Here is a 13419-nt window from a genome sequence, read left to right as displayed (position 1 = left end):
ACCTCCTTTCAAGGCAGATCTCTCATTGGGGTGGAGCCTACCAATGGAGTAAGGCTGTCTGCTCAATGGTCCACAGGGATTCTCCTGTCTCGGCTTTCCCAGCATGGGGATTAGAGATGTCTGCCATACACTTGGTATGTTTATGTATGTTTTAACAACTTTATTTATGCCAGCCTCTTCTCCTGAACATAATTACCAACTGTTAATTTATCTGAGCCTAGGATTCGCAGAAACATGCAAAGGAAGTCAACTTCCCTCTTTGATGAGCCTCCATTTTTTTTCTCCTAGATTCTGATTGGGAATCAATAATTGCCTTGCCAAACAAGGCAGAAAATTCTATAAAGGAAAATAAAATAGTTTAATGTACTTATCTGTGGGCCTATCTGATTTTCATTAATCTTTTGAATTTAACATTGATGTTAAATGAGGTCAAATAGGCCTTTGGCTTAAATATTGAACAAGCTTAGCTTTATGCTTCAAAGTGTTACCTTTAGGGTAGAGGACAACTTGTATCAAAAAAAATTCCAATAACAAAGAAAAAGTTTTTCCTTTTTTTTCCATGAAAGTATCAACTCTTATGAGATAAAACCCCTACAGCAAAAATTAACAATGCTTCATGCTTGATCAAAATTTACTCCAGTGTAAATTATCTTCTAGAAGCCATGGATATTTTCTTGAGATTCTTCTTGCATTTTTTCTTTTATTTAAAATGAGGTTTATTCCCCCCTCATGTAGTGTGCTGTGATTATGGTTTCCCTCCCTCAAACCTCTCCGAGTTTCCTTACCTCCTCTCCCATTTGGATACACGTTCTTTCTGTCTCTTATTAGAAAACAGGCTTCTAAGGGCTACTAATATAATCAACAGAATCAATGTGATATGATATGATATGGTATGATGAGAATTGTCAAAAACTAACACATCGGAACTGGACAAACAGAAAGAACAAAAGGAGACCATGAAAAGGCACAAGAACCAGAGGTCTACATGTCTCCACATTCAGGAATCCACTCAAATATTAAAATGGAAGCCATATAATATACTCAAAAGAAAAAGAAAAAGAAAAAAGAGCGCTGCAGAGCCTTATCAGCCATGTGCTCTCGGCCTCATTCTCTGAGTTCATGTGCATGGATCGTGTTGATTGAGGTCCTTGTTTTCTTGACGTTCTCCATTACCTCTGATCTAACACTCTTTCCTCCTCCTTTTCCTGAGGAAAGTGGTTCCTGAGGAAAATGGTTTAATGGAGATTTTCCTCTTCTTCTTGTTCTAAGGCCTCTTACTTTTTGCATAGTGCCTGGCTCTAGGTCTCTGAGTTGTTCCCATCTGCGATAGAAGGGAGGTTTTCTGATGACGGATGAGCAAGGCGCTGAGCTAAGAGTACAGTAGAACGTCATTAGAAATTGTTTTATCGCTTCATTTAATTTTACTTTTTTAGATCACCTTCATGTATGTACATATTTTAGAAAGTTTATATTGTATTAGGGTTCAAACTACCCCCCCAAGGGCCCTTAATTTTAGCTGTCTTTGCTCTTATTTCCTCTCTCATCTATCTCTCCCATCCAACTCCTACTCCAGTCCCACCCCTATTCAAATATAACTATTTGCTCTGTTTCTCTCATATTCTCTACCTAATCTCTGTGGTGGTACTTATTGTACCATGGTCATCATTGAACTAATAGCTAATATCCACATATAAATGAGAACACACCACACTGGTCTTTCTGGGTCTGGGATACTTCACTCAGGATGGTTTTTGCTTGTTTGGTTGTTTGTTTGTTATACATGTTTCTGATTTGGACCATTTACCTGTGGATTTCATGAATTGGTTTATTTTTTCTCTCAAAGAATTAATTTAAAATTAATGTATCCAATAGAATAAACTTTCCATTAATTTATGGGTGCCTTATAATACTTGTTCATAATCTGTAAGAATTGCACAGGTATACGGTGATCCTAACTACTGAAAACTGTAACAGAAACACTGAATACAATTTCTACCTCTGTAAAGAGTGGAAGAGAAAATTTTTTTTCCATTTCATTTATTTTTGTTCCACCTTTTAAGAAGGACTGAAGTGTCCACACTTTGGTTGTCCTTCTTCTTGAGCTTCATGTGGTCTGTGGATTTTACCTTGGGTAATTTGAGCTTTTGGGCTAATATCCAATTATCAATGAGTGCATACCATGTGTGTTTTTTTGTGATTGGGTTATGTCACTCAGAGTTTGTTTCTTTGGTTTTTTTTTTTTTTTGATGATTGAGTAGTACTCCATTGTATAAATGTATGATATTTTCTTTTTCTTTTTTGGGGAAGTTTAATGCAAATAGCCAAACTTTTATTTAGTTATAGTATACGGTTATATTAGAAAATAAACACATAATATGACATGTTATCATGGGTAGTCTTTTACATAATAACTGCATGGCTAATATTTTGTTTAACAAAAAAAAAATTGAGCCTATACATTACCAGAACAAGGACAGGGAAACAATACACCCCATATAAATTATAACGGCAGTTACAATGGGACCCTCCTCCCTCCAACTCAAGTTTCCAATGTAAAGTCAGCACGATGCTAATACACTGGGCCCTTTGACAAGCTGGCAGAGATGTAGCGCTGCCTTGATCTCTTCTCAGTTCTTAACTGGAGTCGAGCATTGTTTTCTTCAGGTGATAGTAATTGGGCAAGATCTTCATCAAGAAATCCAGCTGTAGGGGCTGGGGATTTAGCTCAGTGGTAGAGCGCTTACCTAGGAAGCGCAAGGCCCTGGGTTCGGTCCCCAGCTCCGAAAAAAAAAAGAACCCCCCCCCCCAAAAAAAAAGAAATCCAGCTGTAGTGTCTAGGGCTGTGGCTGCTCCGTCTGAGCTGTAGACATGTTCTCAGGGATGGCTTTAGAGGTGTTCCGGCTGCAGAAAGCATCAATGATGCAGCCACTGGTCAGGATAACATTCCTGCCTACATATGCTTTTGACTCAATGATATTATTGTCTCCCATTTTCATGGCTTGGGAAGGACAGCCGACTTCAAACACATTGGCGCCAATAGTCATAGGTTAGGGCTCTGGATCTTCAGTGTCTGGATGGTGTTATCTGGATGGACATTAATGATGAGGGCCTGCTCCTCTTTAGGTTTCCTTCAAAATGCGAATGCTTCACTCCTTTAAAAGGGGAACAAGAATACCCTTGGCAGGGAAGAGAGAGGCAAAGATTAAAACAGACACAGAAGGAACACCCATTCAGAGCCTGCCCCACATGTGGCCCATACATATACAGCCACCCAATTAGACAAGATGGATGAAGCAAAGAAGGGCAGACTGACAGGAGCCGGATGTAGATCTCTCCTGAGAGACACAGCCAGAATACAGCAAATACAGAGGCGAATGCCAGCAGCAAACCACTGAACTGAGAATAGGTCCCCTATTGAAGGAATCAGAGAAAGAACTGGAAGAGCTTGAAGGGGCTCGAGACCCCTTATGAACAACAATGTCAAGCAACCAGAGCTTCCAGGGACTAAGCCACTACCTAAAGACTATACATGGACTGACCCTGGACTCTGACCCCATAGGTAGCAATGAATATCCTAGTAAGAGCACCAGTGGAAGGGGAAGCCCTGGGTCCTGCTAAGACTGAACCCCCAGTGAACTAGACTGTTGGGGGGAGGGCGGCAATTGGGGGAGGGTTGGGAGGGGAACACCCATAAGGACGGGGAGGGGGGAGGGGGATGTTTGCCCGGAAACCGGGAAAGGGAATAACACTCGAAATGTATATAAGAAATACTCAAGTTAATAAAAAAAAAAAAAAAAAAAAAAAAAACAAAAAAAAAAAACAAAAAAAAACAAAAAAAAACAAAAAAAAAAACAAAAAAAAAATAATTATTGGCCGGCCTCTGCAATAATCCGTGCTTTAGCGTGGTTCATCACCATCCTAGTATCTATGGTTACATCTTCTCTGATTTCACCTTCTACACACACTACTGCTCCAGGAGTGATCTTCACACTCTTGAGTCTTCTCCACCACTGTCAGGCCTGAGTCTCAGGAAGAGACGAGACCGACCTTGCATATTTACTCTGTTGTCCAAGGATATCTAGGTTGTTTCTAATTCTGGTTATTATAAATTGATTAGCAATGACCATGATTAAGCAAGTGTCTTTGTAGTAGCATGGAGCCTTCTTTGGCATGTGGCCAGGAATGGTGAAGCTAGATCTTGGAGGAGATTGCTTCCCATCTTTCTGAGGATTTGTCGTACTAATCTCCATAGTGGTTGTATAAGTTTACACCCACCAGCAATGGATGACAGTCCTTCTTTCTCACCTCTGCCAGCATGAGTTGTCACTTTTTCTGTTGATCTTAACCATTCTGACAAGTGTGAGATGAATTCTCAAAGTAGTTTTGATTTGCATTTCCCTCATGATTAAGAGTGTTGAAACTACTTTTTTAAGTGTTTCTCTGGGCCATTTGACTCTCCTCTTTTGAGAATTCTCTCTCTCTCTCTCTCTCTCTCTCTCTCTCTCTCTCTCTATATATATATATATATATATATATATATATATATATATATATCCATTTTGTAATTAGGGTATTTGTTTCCATGATATCTAGTGTTTTAAGTTCTTTATGTATTTTGGATGTTAGCTCTCTATTGAAGGAAGAGTTGGTAAAAACCTTTTCCCATTCTGTAAGCTGCTGCTTTGTCGTCTGTGCACAAGCTTTGTAGTATCATGAGGTCTCTGATTGGTGATCTTATAGCCTGTGCTAAGGTGTTCTGTTCAGAGTTTCCTGTGCCAGTAAGTTCCAGGCTATTCTCCAATTTGTCTTTTACCAACTTTAGTTTACCTGGTTTTATGTTGAGGTCTCTGGAGTTGAGTTTTCTGCAGAAGATAAATATGGATTCATGTGGATTCTTCCACATACAACCACCCAGGTTTTTTTCAGCCCCATTTGTTGACGAGCTGATCCTATTCTAGTGCATATATCAGCTTCTTTATCAGAAATCATGTGTCCAGAGGTGTGATTAACTTATCAGGTTTAGTGCCAATAACTGTCAGTTACTATACTAATACTGCAAGTTGAAATTCTAAATGGTGTTATCTCCAGCAATTCTGTTTTTATTCAGACATGTTTATTAATCCTGGGTTTTCTGTTTATCTCTATGAAGCTAAAAAATTATTCTATCAAGTTCTGTGAAGAAATGTGTGTGGATGTCGATGGAGATCTTATTGACTCTGCAGCCTGCTTCTCGTAGGATGGCCATTTTTACTGTTTTAGTCTTACCAATCCATGAACATGGGTGTTCTTTCCACATTCTGATATCTTTTTCAATTTCTTTCTTGAGAGTCTTGCTGTTTTATCATAAAACACTTCTGTTTGCTTGGTTAGAGTTAACCTCAAGGTATTTATATCATTGGAGGACATCGTGCAGTGTTTACTTTCTCTGATTTCTCTCTTGACCGGGTGTCATTTGTATATAGGAGAGTGTTTTGAGTTTATATTGTAGTCAGTTACTTTGCTGAAAGTTATCTATAGCAATTTCCTGGTGAACTTTTTAGAGTCATTTATGTATCCTATAATATTATCTACATATAATGAAACTTTGACATCTTCCTTTTCTATTTCATTTGTCTTATTGTTCTATCTAAGACTTCCAGCACTATATTGAGTAGGTATGCAGAGAGTGGACAACATTTTCTTTGTTCCAAATTTTAGTAGAATTACATTGTATCTGTCTATTTAAGTTGATGTTGGCTATGGACTTCTTATAAACTGCCTTTATTATCTTCATACTAGGGTGTTGAATTTTTTCAAAGGCCATTTCTGCTTCTAATAAGATGATCATAATTTTTTTCAATTTGTTTTAAATGGTAGATTGAATTTATCGATTGACTTGTAGTGGTCCTTCCTGCATTTCTGGAATGAAGCCTACTTGATCGGGGAGGAAAATCTTCCTGATGTGGTCTAAGATTTAATTTGAAAATATTTTATTTAGAAATTTTGCAACTATGTTCAAAAAGAAATTGGGTCTGTTATTCTCTTTGTTGGGTCCTTATGTAGTTTGGTAACTATGGCCCCATAAAATTAATTGGGCAATGTTTCTGCTGTTTAAATTTTTTGGAATTATTTGAGAAGTATTGCTGTAAACTCTTCTTTGAAAGTCTGATATAATTCTGCTCTACAACCACCTGGCCTGGGCTTTTTGTGGTTGAGAAAACTTTAAAGGCTGCCTTTGTTTTACCAGTGGTATAGGCACTGTAAATCATTTATCTGATCTTCATTGACTTTGGGAAGAAGTACCTATCAATACAATTATTTCTTTTAGATTTTCCAATTTTGTGAAGTGCAGATTTTAAAAGTAAGTCCTAATTATTCTCTGGATTTTCTTAGTCCGTTATTATGTCCACCCCTTTAATCTATAATTTTGTTAATGTAGATATTCTCTCAGTCTAATTTTTTCTTAAAAATGAACTCTTTGTTTTATTGCTTTGTGCAGCTGATCTTTTTGTTTATTGATTTGAGTCCCAAGTTCGATTATTTCTTGCTGTCTGCTCCTTTCTAGTGTGATTGTTCTAGAGCTCTTTGGTAGATGGTAGAATTATTGGTATGAGATATCCCCAGGGTTTTTTGTTTTTGTTTTTGTTTTTATTTAATGTAAGCACTTAGTGCTATGGACTTGCCTCTTAGAACCACTTTTACTGTGTCCCATAAGTTTAGTTATGTTGTGTATTGATTTTCATACAAATTTATAAAGTCTTCAATTTCTTTCTTAATTTCTGTCTTGACCAATTTGTCATCCTAGTCGCGCATTATTCAGTTTCCATGAGTTTGTCAGCTTTATATTCTTTTTGTTGATATTGATCCAGTTTTAATCTGTAGTAGTCAGATATAGTTAATGGTTTATTTCAATTTTATTGTATCTGTTGGTAAGTTTCTTGTGTCCCAATATATGATTAGTTTTGAAGAAAGTTTCTGAAAAGAAGGTATATCTTTTTGTGTTTGGATTAAATGATATGTAAATATCTATTAGGTCCATTCGGTTTATAGCATCTGTTAGCTCCAGTATGGCTGCCTTGTATTTGTCTGGTTACCCTGTTTTTGTTGAGAATTGAGTAAGTCTCCCACTATCAGTATTACTTTTATACAAGTTTGTTCTTGGTATACAGAATTGTCATATCCTCTTGGTGGATTTTTTTCTTTGATGAGTGTCCTCCCCTAGTTCTTTTGACTAGTTTTGGCCTTAAGTATATTTTGTCAAATATTGAATTTTCTGTACCAGATTGCTTCTTAAGTTCATTTGCTATGGATAACTTATTCCATCCTTTTACCCATATGTGATATCGATCCATGAAGTTAAAGAATATTTCTTGGATGGCATGCAGGTTTACATCAAATAAACACTCAGCAGAATTACATATAAAGTAATACATGACTAAAACCCTTAAGGTAGATTAATTTATTATCAACACAGCGCTGCTTGATTTGTCAATGACAATCTCATTTTTCATTTGTCCATGCCTTCACATTATGAAACAGTCATTTCAGGAGAACATGTAAGTTTGAGATTTCTGACTGGAACATGTGGCACAGTGAACTTCAGAGTTGGAAAGGAGCTAGGCAGACAATGGCATTCTTTTTTATGTCACTAAGTGGACTGCTCGGAGATAGTTTCTACATGCATCTGAAGCTGTTCTGCTATAGTCATCTCCTCAATGCCCCACTTTGTGTGTTCGTTCATGTCTTCTCAGACTAGATGATTTCTGCCTTCCTCCTGACACTCAGAAGAAACCACCTAAGTTTCATTTCATCTGAAGCTTTGCCTCAGGCTCCGTTTTCTGGGGAAAAAATAACTGGGCTAAGTAGCTGGTCCTTGACTTTTTGAAAGATTTGAAATAATACTTTTCTTCTTCTAATGCATGTTACAGAATGCTTTAATGAATAGATCAGAGGGACTTAATTTTCTATTGAGTCAGAAGGAAATAGAATATGTTAAACTACAATTGAAGTTCAATTACTGATCTTCAACAGTGATCACCACCCAGGAAGATGAATTCAAAGGATAATAAGCTGATATCACTCCCAAGTGTTGGAAAAGGCATGTGTGACTATATTGCCTGTGACTCTGAAACATGACCTTTTTATGAATTCTCTCAATATATTTAGTATATTCATGAAGTATATATCATCTTTCGGGTCAAGGAGACATGGTCTCAAATATGGGACTTTCCAGTCTCTCTTAGTCTTAGGGGTTACTAACCTTTTCCAGTTCTTGATTACATCTACATTTTAATGAAGAGGACATCACTTTCTAACTGTATTGTTTTAGAGATTAAATTAGACTCGGTCCAGAAAGACATTTTAACTAATTTCTAGATTTGTGGTAAGAAGGGACCCACTTTGTCTACATGGTGAGTCTGTTGTAAAATCATTTTTTTCCGGAATCTGAGGCCATCCCTCTATACTTGCATGTCTTATAATGCTGGTGGATGCCTAGTAATGACTTTTTTCTGAGATAGTACATCATGACCAAAGCAATTTATGAAAGGAAGAATTTATTTGAGATTTAGCAATCTAGAGAGTCAAAGCCCATGGTAATCCTGTCAGGGAGTATGGCAACAGGCAAGAGGAAATGGCTCTGGAGGAGTAGCTAAGAGAATACATCTTAATCCACAAGTGTAGGGCATAGAGAGAAGACTATAAAAGAGTGCCTTAGACAGTGTTCTATTGTTGTGAAGAGACACCATAACTATGACAGTTCCTATAGAGGATCATAAGGGATTCACCTACAGATTCAGAGGTTTAACACACTTTTATCATTGCAGGAAGCAGGACAGCACACAGGAAGACATAGTCCCGGAGAAGTGACTGAGAATTCTATATCTAAATCTGTAGGGAACAGGAAGAGAGTGATACTGAGCCTGGCTCAAGTGTTTGAAACTCTAAAGCTCCCTTCTCCAACTGCCAGGGACACCCTTCCTTCCACAAGACCATACCTGCTCCAAAAAAAAGGCACAATCTTAATCCTGTGAACCGTCACAACTCTCTAATGACCCTATGAGGGGAATTCCTATACAAACAAATACATGTAACTTCCTGGTCTGCCTAGACTTCTAACCATGTCATAATGCAAGTTGGAATTTTAGCTGGGTGGGGCTTGCTCTGAGCCCACCACTCCCCATATTCCATTCATTCCTGGCTCTTCTTTAAACTTTTATCTCCTTGAACACTGGATTTAACACCTCCAACTTCCTGGTAATGCTTTTCTCCTCAAACTGTATGATTCGTGTTTTTCCTTAGCTTACGTTTTGGTTTTCACTATAGATTTGCAAAAGAGTGACCACTAGTAACCACATGACAGAGTCTGCCTTGAAATCTTCTCTGCCAATGCCATTAAACTCTTCATTTTAGCCTCAGGTATGTTATTTAGATAAGGACAAAAAAAAGCAGCCAAATTCTTTGCTAAAGGATTGTATGCATGGTCTCCAGGCTGCATCCCTATGTTGTTCTCCTCTGAAATCTACTGAGCTAGAGCCCCACATTCTTAGCACCATTGCTTTCTATGCTCCTACTAAGCCAGTCCATGAGCCCTTACTAAGTTGTGCACTCACTTCTCTAATGCAAAAGATCTCAAGTAGTACCACTCCCTAATGACCACACATTCAAATATATGATACTATATTGGCCATTCCTATGAAAACCACCACAGATAGAATGGGGGTTTGAACTTCAAAGCCAGCCTCCACATCTCAGCCAATAATGTTACACCTCCTACAAAAAGTCCACCCTTCCTAATCTTTCTAAAACAATTCCACCAACTGGGAACCAAGTCTTCAAATACATGAGCTTACAAGGTGGGAACATTCTGCTTTGAACCACCACAGGTGAAAAGCCTACTCAAAACCATAGGTTCGTGCAGTAGTCCTTTTGGTACTGTCCACTCTCACTCTGGCAAGCACCCCATGACAATTAACAGCAAAGTCTATCAGTCTTCTACACTGCCCTTTGTGTATCTTCTTTAAAGTCATTCAACAAAGATAATAATGGTCTGGAAAGCCCAGGAAAATAGGATGAGTTCTTGGCCATATGAAGCATACAAAAGAGAAATGCATACCACTGTTAGTCATAATATCTCATCAATTTCTTTGCTCAATACATTTCATTTTAAAACTTTAAAGCTTGCCCCAACAGAAAGGAATCCTAGAGAGTGTTTGTCGAGTACATTTCATTGTCTTAAATCCTTCCTTCCTTCTTCCTTCCTTCCTTCCTTTCTTCCTCTCTCTCTCTCTCCCTTTCTTTCTTTCCTTCCTTCCTTCCTTCCTTCTTTCTTTCTTTCTTTCTTTCTTTCTTTCTTTCTTTCTTTCTTTCTTTCTTTCTTTCTTTCTTTCTTTCTTTCTTTCTTTCTTTCTTTCTCTCTCTCCCTAAAAGTAAGCAATTAGCAACTAAAGAGTGGCAAATAAACCAGTTGCTATTCCATTGCCTGTGATGATGCTAAAACATACAACATTTTACCTTTGACCATTTCCTAAGAACCTGTTTCTATTCTGGACACCCGTTCCATTTCTGCTATACATAGTTGAGAATTGCATTTATTCTCTGGGGCTTTAGGGGAAATGGGAAATGATCAAATTCAACCTTTCACCTTCTTTATACTGGTTTACATAGGCCTTCTCAAAGCAGATTTTAAAACAGATTTCTCCAATTGTTCTAGTCGATATCACTAGTATTTTTCATAGAGCTCTGGGCATGAAATGTCAGCTGGTAATAAAGTTTTACTTTGCCTGGCTTCATCCTTCTGTACGCATCTCCCTAGAATTAAAAGAAGGAGAACTGGCCAAATGCCATCTCAATTTCATCTCACTTTATTATTTCCCAAAGAGCAAACTAGATAACATTTTAACTCCCAGTAAGGAAACTAATTTATGCAGATCTAAAACTGAATGCAAATGATTCAAGGCCACCAAATGAGAAAAGGCTTTAAAGGCAAATTTGAAATCCATGTTTGAACTTTTTTTTTCTTCTTTCATTTTTCTGTGTCAGATCTGGAATGCTTTCAGCCAGTGAACCCTTTCTCAATTCTTTATGGTCTTTTGTTGTCTTTCACTTGGTTTCCTTCCCTCGGTCAGGTTCAATGTCACTACTAGAGTTATTCTAGAGCACCTAAACTAATATGCTTATGTGTGGTCATTACTACCACCTTTCCATTTTTGATTGACTTCATTTCCTACTACCTTGTTTATAAATTATTTTTCCTTGTGTTTTTGGCATGAATAAAATATTTTCATTGGGGCGACCTTACGTGTCCGAGGCTACTGCTTTAGAAACTTATTTTGGCAGGTAAAAACTTTTGGAAAAAAATTTTTTTGATGTTAAAGCCTGCTTTAAAGTTTTGTAGTATGTATTTGGAACACATTTCATTCTCTGGATAATTAATCCCTACTTCTAAGGTGTGATTTTTCTGAAGTCTTTACCAAATGATCTGGCTGATAACTGATGTTTGCATTCCCTGGCTAGTTATTTGAACACACTCAACTGCTGTGAGCTTTGAACACTGTGTTGTTGATGATGATGATGAGGATGATGTTGTCAAACTACTCTATGGACTTTGATGCTAAGCTCTATGGAGTTTTATCTTGCACACAAACACTCCATAAAACCTTAAATAACAGTCTATTGTCAATTTCTAAGTCTATATTTCTACACAACCCCTCCTTTCCAAACTGCTTTCCACTCATAGCTACTTAAGTCTCCCCAAATTCTGATGTACATCTACCATTTGTTTTTTCCTTTTCTGAGACTACAGAGATACAACATTCTGGAAAGAAATTAGAGTATTTATAAGATTCAAATAGCTTTTCTTTTTGCTTTTATAAATTATAGCACATATTACTGTATTAGCTGGTTTTGTTTAATTATGACCAAAATACCTGAGCATTTTAAAGATATATTTTAGCTTGTAGCTTTAGCCCTATGGTTGGGAAGGTATATTGGGGCAGTTCACAATGGAAGAGCATGCTACAGAGCCTGTTCGTAACACTGTAGACCAGGAAACAGAGATGTGGAAATAAGTAGGCATAACAGACTCAAGAACTCATCGGCAGTGATCTACTTCCACTCTCTAGGATTGGCCTCCACTCTCCTAGGATTGGTTTCCAGAACACCTGAGAATAACTCCACAAACTGGCATCAGAATATTCAAAACATGAGCTTTTAGGGGACATTTCAAATTAACAGCTAGTCACTATTCCCAAGCAAGAAATCAGCTTAAGTCTCCTGGAAGGACATTCTTTGAGGTCTCTAGCTGAAATACTTTCCACAGACACCTTTAGGGCTTAGTTCCTCAATTTACTGAGACCACTAGGGTAAATGAGGTTATCAGAGACACATGATGACCTCTCCACATGTCCCTGATTTTTTGCTCCTTTAATTTTTCTCTTTAGTACATTTTGCTACCTGATAATAAGTTATGCCTCTACACATTTACTTTTTTATTATTATTACTAGAGAATGGCATATGTCAGAGGAAACAAGACTCCTCGTGCACATAAGAAGTCACACAAGAAATATCTTAAAGGAATAAAAATTTTGAATGGACCTGTCATTATTTTTCTGTCAAGATTCTTTGTGGCTTACAGAATAAGACGGGAACGGAATAGGAATTCTTTTAGTACAAATAACTTAAAACTGAAAACTTTGTACCCTCAATTTATTTTCTTATTGAATATTATATATGATATTTTTTATAAATGTAGCAATAAAAGGAAGCCTTTTGGTTTTCTTCCTTTGCTGTTTGTTGGGTTTCTTGCTAAGTTCCCCCGGGAAGACTACTTAGAAAAGCTGTATATATGTGTACCGATGTATTTGTCAGAGTAGGTTAGAGTAATGGAGTATCAACAAGCAACCCTCTGATCACAGTGGTTTAATATATGAGACTGATTTCTTCCCGAGGTTATGCATTTAGCATAGATCAGTAGATGGGGGAGGTACACTTTCCCCCACATTCCACTCTGGGACTTGATCTTATTCTATCTGTCAAGGACTCAGTATGAAGCAGATGGCTTATTTAAATTACTGTAATTCAAGGAATGCTTCCCAAACTGCCTGTTCACTAGGGCATCAGCAGAGGGTAGGGAACCACAAATGATACTGAAACACTGGCTGAGATGTTGTCATCCTTCACCTGCTTCTCCTGGAGGAGGATGTTTTGAGGCTGAAGGTGGGAAAGGATGCTGAGAAATGAAGAATAGACTTTGCAGTACCTCTGACTTAAAATGGTATACGTCCACTGAGCTCACAGTTTATTGGCTAGCGCTTGTCCTGTGGGCTGGGAATACATATTTCTAAGAACTCCTACAGTCTTATCTTATGCAAATGTAATGTATACTGGCATATCTAGTATTCAAGTAGCAGAGTGAACTCCCTTTCAGGACTGCTAGACTT

The 13419-nt window shown here is 37.6% G+C and overlaps 1 long non-coding RNA gene across 1 annotated transcript; it reads left to right on the top strand.

The window, feature by feature from the left end:
• The first annotated feature begins 9133 nt into the window (after positions 1–9133).
• On the top strand, positions 9134–12580 carry LOC102548158 (uncharacterized). The gene is made up of 3 exons (XR_361612.5): positions 9134–9234; positions 9304–9396; positions 12484–12580. It is a non-coding gene; the product is annotated as an uncharacterized LOC102548158 (long non-coding RNA).
• The last annotated feature ends 839 nt before the right edge of the window (positions 12581–13419 follow it).

This window comes from Rattus norvegicus, chromosome 19 (genome assembly GCF_036323735.1).
Source record: "Rattus norvegicus strain BN/NHsdMcwi chromosome 19, GRCr8, whole genome shotgun sequence".
NCBI classification, from domain to species: domain Eukaryota; kingdom Metazoa; phylum Chordata; class Mammalia; order Rodentia; family Muridae; genus Rattus; species Rattus norvegicus.
Note: the sequence above shows the minus strand (reverse complement) of the source record. Positions and strands in the feature narration are given on the sequence as shown.